Source organism: Otolemur garnettii, unplaced genomic scaffold, assembly GCF_000181295.1.
Source record: "Otolemur garnettii isolate 467f Iridium unplaced genomic scaffold, OtoGar3 scaffold00091, whole genome shotgun sequence".
Classification (NCBI taxonomy): domain Eukaryota; kingdom Metazoa; phylum Chordata; class Mammalia; order Primates; family Galagidae; genus Otolemur; species Otolemur garnettii.
Window position 1 is genome coordinate 2,240,034 of NW_003852486.1, and position 9,640 is coordinate 2,249,673.

Genomic DNA, 9,640 nt, shown 5'->3' on the forward strand with positions numbered 1-9,640 from the left:
CAGTAAAAGTTGAGTGGAATACTCACCCCACAAACTGGCATTGGCCCCTTATGTTTGCCCCTTTGAAAATAATATTCTGCATATCCTGTCTCTTTATCTTTCACCACTTATAACTTTAATTTTCTTCAGCCAAATGACACTAGCTCCACAGATCTTAAAGGACCCTGACCCTGGGGCAGGACCCCAGCAGTAAGATGATTTTTTTTCCTCTTGGTAGATACCTAGTAATGAGATTGTGGGATCAAATAGAATGTCAACTTTTAGTTCCTTGGGGATTCTCCATTACTCTTTCCATAAAAGGATGTATTAGTTGGCAGGCCCACCAGCAGTGTAGAAGTGTTGCCTTCTCTACATATCCATGCAAGTATCTGCAGACTGGGGACTTTGTGATGTGAACTAATCTTACTGGACTTAGGTGATATCTCAAAGTGGTTTTGATTTGCATTTCTCTAATGATTAAAGATGATGTGCAATTTGTTGGCCACTCAACTGTCATCTTCAGAGAAGTCTCTGGTCAAGTCTCTTGCCCACAAAAAAATGTGGCGTGATCAAATCCTAATTATTCATTTTTGGTGTTACTATAATTGCCAGTGGGGTCTTCTTCACAATATATTTTCCCAAGCCAATATTTTCAAGCATTTTCCCTGCACTCTTTTCCAGAAATTTAAATCTTTTATCCAGTGAGAATCAATTTTTGTTAGTGGTGAGAGGTGTGGGTCCAGTTAGAGTCTTCTACAGGTCACTAACCAGTTTTCCCAGCACAATTTGTTAAATAGGAATTCTTTTCCCCAATACATGTTTTGTTTGGCTTATCAAACATCAAATGACAATATATGGCTGGGTTCATCTCTAGATTCTGTATTCTATTCCATAGATGTAAATCTCTATTTTTGTACCATGCTGTTTTCATGACTATAGATTTATAGTATAACCTGAAATCTGGTAGCGTGATGCCTCCAGATTTTTTTTTATTTGTAAGTATTGTACTGGCTATTTGGGGTTTTTCTGATTCCATATAAAATGATGTACTATTCTTTCAAGTTCTTTAAAGTATGACATTGGTGCTTTGATGGGAGTTGTATTAAACCTGTAGATTGCTTTTGGTAGTATGCACATTTGAACATTGTTGATTCTTCCCAGCTATGACCAGAGTATGTTTTTCCATTCATTAACATATTCTGCTATTTCTTTTCTCAGGTTTTCTTAGTTCTCTTTATAGAGATCTCAATGTCAACCTCAAACACAAGCCACAGCTCATGGGCAAATGACTAGTTAGCTCAGTTCCTGTCTCACCCCACTAGTTTTAATTGCCAAATAATGGAAAATATTCATGGAGAGGGACCAGCAGAAGAACTCTGGCAACATGAAAAATCAGATGGCAAAGGAGACACAACGGAAAATACCATCCACAGAGAAATGGCTCCAATGTCAGAAATTGAATTGAGAATATGGAAGGCAGATAAGATGAATAGAATGAAGAAAAAGAAAAAGAAAAATCCAAAAAGTAGTCCAAAAGTTGTCTCAAGAAAGTAATGAATTCAAAGACATGGTCACCAAGTATAAGGGCATAATGAGAAAAGATATGGCAGAGCTTAAGGAAGTGAAAAAGATATTTGAGGAACTTCTAATTACAGTAGAGACCTTCAGTAATAAAGTTGAGCAGGCTGAAGAAAGGATCTCAGAAACTGAGGACAAGAGAATGATCCCAACCATACCAAGAGGCAGAAAAAAGGATAGGAACAAAATATTCCCTGAGAGAATTATGAGATCATTCCAAAAGATCAAACATTGTAATTATAGGGATTCATGATGGAGAAGAGAAGGGTCCCAAAGGCACAGATGCTCTACTCCAAGATATTATGGAGGAAAATTTCTCAAGCATTATAAGAGATACAGAAATTCAGATAGTAGTTTCAGAACTCCAGCATGACTCAATCCAAATAAACCATCTCCTAGATGCATTTTAATTAACTTTGCCAAAGTTAGTATGAAAGAGAAAATCCTGCAAGCACCCAGGGGTAAGAAAAGTATTGCCTACAAAATGAGGAAATATCAGGATGACCACAGATCTTTCAGCTAAAGCTTTTCAAGCCAGAAAAGGATGGTCATCAACTTTCAACCTTTGAAAACAAAACAACTTTTAACCCAGGATCCTGTATTCAGGTAAATGGAGTTTCATTTGCAGTGGAGAAATCAAATATTTTACTGAAATACATTTTTTTTTGGTCTTTTAGACTTTATTCTTGAATAATTCAGCAAATATTCACACAGCTCTAGATACAATCACTGCCTCAAAAATCTCACCATTTAAAACATAATGGTTCAAGTGCTGATCTGGACACACCATGAGCCTTCATTTCATCTTCCAAGATTTCCACAGAGACTGGTTTCCTCTAATGGGCAAATAAAATCTTTCCTTATATTATGCAATTATTTGGATTCTAATGAGAGGTATTTTCAAATCTGTATGCTGATCAGGCCAACACTTTGCTTTCTCTATCTGCCTTCAGCTACTTTGACTATGTCAAGAATTTTGTTTTCTCTTCAGTTCTCCCCAATATACTCTCTGCAGTTGTCTATACAGCTGGCTTTTTCTATGACACTCTGCTACAGCTTTCTGGTCCCTTCCTGTTGACCTTTTACTTTCCTCCTTACCAGCAGTTTGATCATCTAGGCTTCCCCATCTTGCTTCTCCTGGCTTCTTAGTCACTTAGGAGACTAATCTTAGCCCTTCCTTAAAAGTTGAGTCTGCGGTGTATAACTCATCAGTATTTCCAATCACCTTTGACCTTCAGATCTGCCTTTCAACAATACTCTATTCCTGAATGCTGCTTAAAAATGTTATCTTTAAACAAAGGTTTCTTAACAATAGCTGATTTAAAAGTTTGTATTAAAAGAGATAGATAAAGGAATGCAAAAGTCAGCTTCTACTGTATCATCAATTCCCACCATTACCAGTAATGAATTCTGTAAAGACACTGTTAAAATTTGGTTCAGGACATCAATTTGTATACATAAAAGCTAGATTTAAAACTTCAATTTTTATTTATTTGATATTAAATTGAAATTTATATGACACATAAGGTTTTAAACTTAAATCTAAATGACAAAATGTTAAGATAGCTGAGTATTCACTGATGTGTCTACTGCCTTCATCAGAAATTGCTGTATATATTAATTAAAATCAAATTATGAGTCTGAAAATAAGATGCTATCAATCCAAACTATCATCCATGATCCATAATCCTGTTATATTTTAACTGAGACAAGCATGAAAGATTCAGTCAGTTTTAATTTTCAAAATGTTCTCAGAATTATCAGAAACATCCTCCAGTTATAAAACACAATTGGATAACCCACTTACCCCAAAAGAATGAACTGCCTGTGCTATGAGGTGGCAACCGAAGATTGTATGATCTTCTGTGGGGGTAGCTCCTCAATTCTAAGCACTGCCTTTTCACATTAAGAGTGTGAACAGGAAGGCACAAAAAGGTCATTTCTCATTATTCCATTGATTCCTGGCATTCTCATTATATATTCAATGCCTGATTTCAATTTCACTACCAAAAAATATCAATATTTATTCTGAAAGAAAATCATATGTTCCAAGTAGCAGATATTAACAACTTCCAACACCATCTTTAGGAATAATACTCAGTTTTGTACCATGTTTTAGGAAAACATTTCTAGCACTCTGTGCAGGATTTATTCCTAATATGTCATTGGTAATAATTGCACTTGTTGCAGCAGGAACTTTAAATTCTTCTGCTGCAAATTTTAAGACTGCTGCTAAGGTATACTTTTAGGAACACTAAGTACTTTGTAAGGCAGCCACAGGTACAAAATCAGTGTGATCTTCAAAGAACCCTTGGACATGATGAGCCCTGTCTGAACAGAAAACCCAAGCCAACTTCTCTGAAATCCATATGTTAAGAAAATTTGCCATGACTAGTCAAGCTCTCCAGGAAATTCTTAGACTCATTTTTCATAATAACCAGCATGATGGTCTACCACCACAGTAAACTCACCCAGAATTTAAACAACAAAATCTAGCTTCCACAATTGTGAAAGGCTTAAAAATATGAACTGGACCTTTGAAAAACAAGATGACTGGAACACTACCATACCTATCAATTCTCTCAATTGATGTGAATAGCTTAAATTCTCCTCTAAAGAGGCATAGTTTGGCTAACTGGATACAAAGACTCAAGTCAGTTATCTGTTGGCTCCAAAAGACTCAGCTTTACCTGAAAGGATAAAATAAGACTCAGGATGAAAGAATGGACAACAGTAATCTAGGCAAATAGAAATCAGAGAAGAGCAAGGGTTACAATCTGATTTGCATATACAATTGGATTTAAACCTACAAAAACAAGGAAAGAATGCAGGGACACTACATATTTGTCAAGGGAAACACTCAACCTGAAGAGAACTCAATAATTAACATTTAGGTGCCCTACCTAAAGGTTCCTCAATTTATAAAACAAACCCCAATAGTTTTGAACAACATGATGTCTTCCTTGACTATAATAGGTGGAGATTTTAACAACCCTTCTTCAGTTCTGGACAGATCCTCCAAGAAGAAACTGAACAAAGAAATAACGGACTTAAACTTGACCCTAGAACAAATGGAGTTAACAAACATACATAGAAAATTTCATCCTAATAAAACTGACCACACATTCTTTTCATCAACCCATGGATCATCCTCCAAAATTTATCATATCTTAGGACACAAGTCTAGCCATAACAAATTTCAAAGAATAGAAATTATTCCTTGTGTCTTCTCAGACCATGATGGAATAAAAGTTGAACTCAACAGCAACAGAAATCTTCATACTCAAACAAAGTCATGGAAACTAAATAACCTTCTGCTGAATGATAATGGGTCAAAGATAAGATTAAGAAGGAAATCATCAGATTTTTGGAACAAAAGGATAATGAAGACACAAACTATCACTACCCATGGGATACTGCAAAGCTAGTTCTAACTGGTAAATTTAGAGCATTAGAAGCCTTCATCAAGAAAACAGAATGAGGGCAGTGCCTGTGGCTCAGTGGGTAGGCTCCCTGTCCCATATACCAAGGGTGGCATGTTCAAACCTGGCCCAGCCAAACTGCAACAAAAAAATAGCTGGGTGCTGTGGTGAGTGCCTGTGGTCCAGCTACTCAGGAGGCTGAAGCAAGAGAATTGCTTAAGCCCAGGATTGGAGGTTGCTGTGAGATGTGATGCCATGGCACTCTACCAAGGGCTATAAAGTGAGACTCTGTCTCAAAAAAAAAAAAGAAAAGAAAAGAAAAGAAAAGAAGAAAGAAAAGAAAGCAGAATGAGAGCGAGTCTGCAACCTAATAGGCCATCATAACCAAGTGGGAAAGGAAGATCAATTCAATCCCAAATGCAGAAGAAGAAAAGAAATAAGCAAAATTAGAGCAAAATTAAAGGAAATTGAAAACAAAAGAATATATGGAAGATCAGTATTTGTTGTCAACAACCAACAAAAAGTTGGTTCTTTGAAAAGATTAATAAAATTGATAAACCATTCTCTAGACTGACCTGAAACAAAAAAGTAAAATCTCTAATAACTTCAATCAGAAATGATTAAGGGGAAATAAAAACGGATACCACACAAATACAAAAAATCCTCAATGAATATTACAAAAAAAAAAAAACTCTATTCTGAGAAATATGAAGATCTGGAAGAAATGGACCAATACCTGGAAGCTCTCCGCCTTCCTAGACTCAACCAAAGAGAATTAGAAATTTTAAATATACCTATATCACAAACTGAAATACTGCCAATTACACAAAATCTACCAAGAAAGAAAAGCCCAAGACCACATAGTTTCACATCAGAATTCTACCAAACCTCAAAAGAAGAACTAGCATATTATATTACACAACCTTTTCCAAAACATAGAAAAGGAAGGAATCTTCCTTTCCAGAAGCAAATATCACCTTGATCTCCAAACCAGGAAAGGGCTTAACAAAGAAAGAAAACTATGCACCAATATTATTAAATAACATTGATGCGAAAAATATTCAATGATAACCTAGCAAACAGAATTCACCAACATATCAAAAAACTTATACTCCACGATCAAGCTGCTTTTATCCCAGGGTTACAAGTTTGCTTCAACATATGTAAATCTACAAATATAATATACCACATAAATAAAATAAAAAACAAAGACCATATGATTCTATCAATTGATGCAGAAAAGACTTTTGGTAATATTCAGCCACCATCTGTTCATGATTAGAACACTTAGGAAAATAGACTTATATGGGACTGTTTTTAAACTGATAGAGGCCATCTTCAGCAAACCCACAGCCAATATCATATTTAATGGAGGAAAAGTGAAATAATTTCCACTGAGATCTGGAACTAGGCAAGGATGCCCATAGTCACCACTACTATTGAACATAGTACTGGAAGTTCTAGCCATCACAATTAGAGAAGAGAAGGAGATCAGGATATTCAAATGGGACACAGAAGATCAAACTCCCACTTTTCACAGATGACATGATCTTATACCTGGAAAACCACAGGGAGTAAACTATAAGCCTATTAGAAGTGATCAAGGAATATATCAGTGTTTTAGGATACAAAATCAATACTTACAAATCAGCAGCCTTTATATATATATCAACAATAGTAAAGCAGAGCATACAATCAAAGACTCTATTCCTTTTTCAATAGTGCCAAAGAAGATGAAATACCTGAGAATATATCTATGAAAGGATGTGAAAGATCTCTATAAAGAGAACTATGAAGCCCAGAGAAAAGAAATAGCAGAAGATGTTAACAAATGAAAGAACATACCAGTCTCCTGGCCAAGAAGAATCAACATTGTTAAAATGTCCATACTACCCAAAGCAATATACAGATTTAATACAATCCCCATCAAACACCAATGTCATACTTTAAGGAACTTGAAAAAAATAGTACATTACTCAAAAATAAAAACAAATTGGTAGTCATGCTACCAGACTTCAGATTATACTATAAATCTATAGTAATCAAAACAGCATGGTACTGACACATAAATAAAGAGGTAGATACATGGAACAGAATAGATAACCAAGAGATAAACCCAGATACTTATTGTCATTTTATCTCATTTATTTTGATAACTCATCAAAAACATAAATTGAGGGAAAGATTCCCTATTTAACAAACGGCACCGGGTGAATTGCCTGGCAACTTGTAGAAGACTGAAACTGGACCCATACCTTTCACTATTAACAAAAAATGACTCTCACTGGATAAAAGATTTAAACTTGAGACATGGAAGTATAAAGGTACTTGGAAAGAGTGCAGAGGAAACATTTGAAGAAATTGGCCTGGGAGAATACTTTAAGAGGAGGACCCCCTGGGCAATTGAAGCAACACCAAACATACATTACTGTGATCTGATCAAACTAAAAAGCTTCTGCACAGCCAAGAACACAGTAAGTAAAGCAAGCAAGTAGGCAGCCCTCAGAATGGAAGAGGATATTTGCAGGTTATGTTTCTGACAAAGGTTTGATAACCAGAATCCACAGAGAACACAAAGTTATGAACACAGTGATGTCATTTCATTATGGCTAAAAGACTTGAACAGAAGCTTCTCTACAGAAGATAAGCACATGGCTACAGACCCATGTATATGTGAAATTTACTCAGTGTAGAATATAAATGTCTTAACACAATAACTAAGAAAATGCAGTAAAGGCTATGTTAACCAGTTTGATGAAAATATTTCAAATTGTATATAAAACCAGTACATTGTACTCCATGATTGCATTAATGTACAGAGCTATGATTTAATTTTTTAAAAAAGGAAAAAAGAAAAAAATGCTCATCATCTTTAATCATCAGAGAAATGCAAATCAAGACCACTTTGAAATATCATCTAACTCCTATAAGAGTAGCCCACATTAAAAAATCCAAAAACTACAGCTGTTGGTGTGGATGTGGAGAAAAGGGAACACTTTTGCACTGCTGGTGGGAGTGCAAGCTAATACGTCCTGTCAGGGCCCAGGACTGGCCAGCTCTTGGGCCTGGCTTCCTAGGTTCCAGACAGGGACCTCTAAGCTATCTTGCTCAGGAACAGTTTCTCTTAGGTACCTGAGGGCTATCTACTTCAGCTGGAGAGTGTGTGTCTTAGAGTAAAGCAGTCTTCTTAGAAAGATAGATCTTAGTAGAGCTTGGTGATCTTCAACAGAGAGATGCCATGCTGGCATTCCACAGGCAGAAGAGGAGTAAGAGAGTCCCTGATAGAATGCACATGCTCCCGACTGCCTTCTTCTCCAGGCTAATAATATAAGGCTGATCGCATGCTGCTCAACACCACAGGTGTAGAGACTGCCAATTCACCACTGCTTTCATCTCATGAGCTCTCATGCTTGTTAGGAGAGCTAAATCTCTCTCCATGCCCTTTTCACCAAGGTGTTCCATCATTGAGCTATACAGGTATTTCTTATAACTCTCACTCCTCCTAGCCATAGGCTATATGGGCTGCTACATTTCCCCCTTTTTTATATACAGACAAAATTTTTAATGTGGTAAGGGCAGTTTTTCCTGTTATCTAGCCCTTTTTTTCTAGACAAAAGAATATGGTAATCGTCAAACTTCAGAATTCCAGGTATGGTATGGGCTCTTTAAATAAGGAAGCCCAATACAGATGTAAACTATTACCTGCTGCTAGGGAAAAATGATGATTGTAATGTTAATTCCCTTAAAGTATGGACAGCTATGTAGCAATATGATTGAACAAAAAAGGGTCTGATCTAATGTTAATAGACTGAATGAGGAAACCCAGCAAGATCTATATCTCTAGATTCTTCTTGGCCCCTATAAGCATTCATTCCTTAACTCTGGGTGCAGGGCAGAATGCTATCTGGATGGGGGTTCTTATGTCCTACAGTCAAAAAATATAGGTCAGATACTTTCTTTATGTCCAGTTTTTATACCAAAAAATATATAAAATTTTAAAGTTGCCTTTCAGGAAAATGAGATCTGGTTTTTATGAACCCCCTCGGGAAGAGATACTGTGATTTCTATGGCAAACCTCCAAGGAGAAAGGATTTAGAGATAGGAGGACAGAAATCAAAGAAGAAAGTTGCTTCTGAGGTCTTTACTTGGGGTACTATTTTCCAAGACCCAATACACATTTTTGTATTTTTGAAATGCACAGGGAAAGTTTGAGACACTTCACAGACTCTGAGAAAGAACGTAACTTGCAAACATGGTTACTTTCTAAATCTTTCCCACTGTTTCAATTGCTGCTGTTCCTGAAAGAAGCCACATTGTACAAGGTGGATTTTCTCTCAAATATATTTGAATATTTCCAACATCCTCCTTTTTTAAAAAAATTGTTTGGGATTCATTGAGGGTACAAAGAATTAGTTTACACTGATTGCATTTGTTAGGTAATGACCCTCTTGTAATTGTGTCCAGTTCCCAAGAGGTGTGCCATACACCATGATCTCCCATCCCCTTCTGACCTCCCCTGTCTCCAGCCCCTTATTACCCTATCCCCCACCTTGTATTAAATCATCTACTGTCTTTATATTAGAATTGAGTATATTAGAATCTTGCTTCTCCATTCTTGTGATGATTTACTAAGCAGAATATGTTCCAGAACCTGGTTAATA

General features: G+C 36.2%; 1 pseudogene; it reads right to left on the reverse strand.

Moving 5' to 3' along the window:
* Positions 1-3,619: 3,619 nt before the first annotated feature.
* LOC100963637 lies at positions 3,620-3,876 on the reverse strand (annotated as a pseudogene).
* Between the last annotated feature and the right edge of the window lie 5,764 nt (positions 3,877-9,640).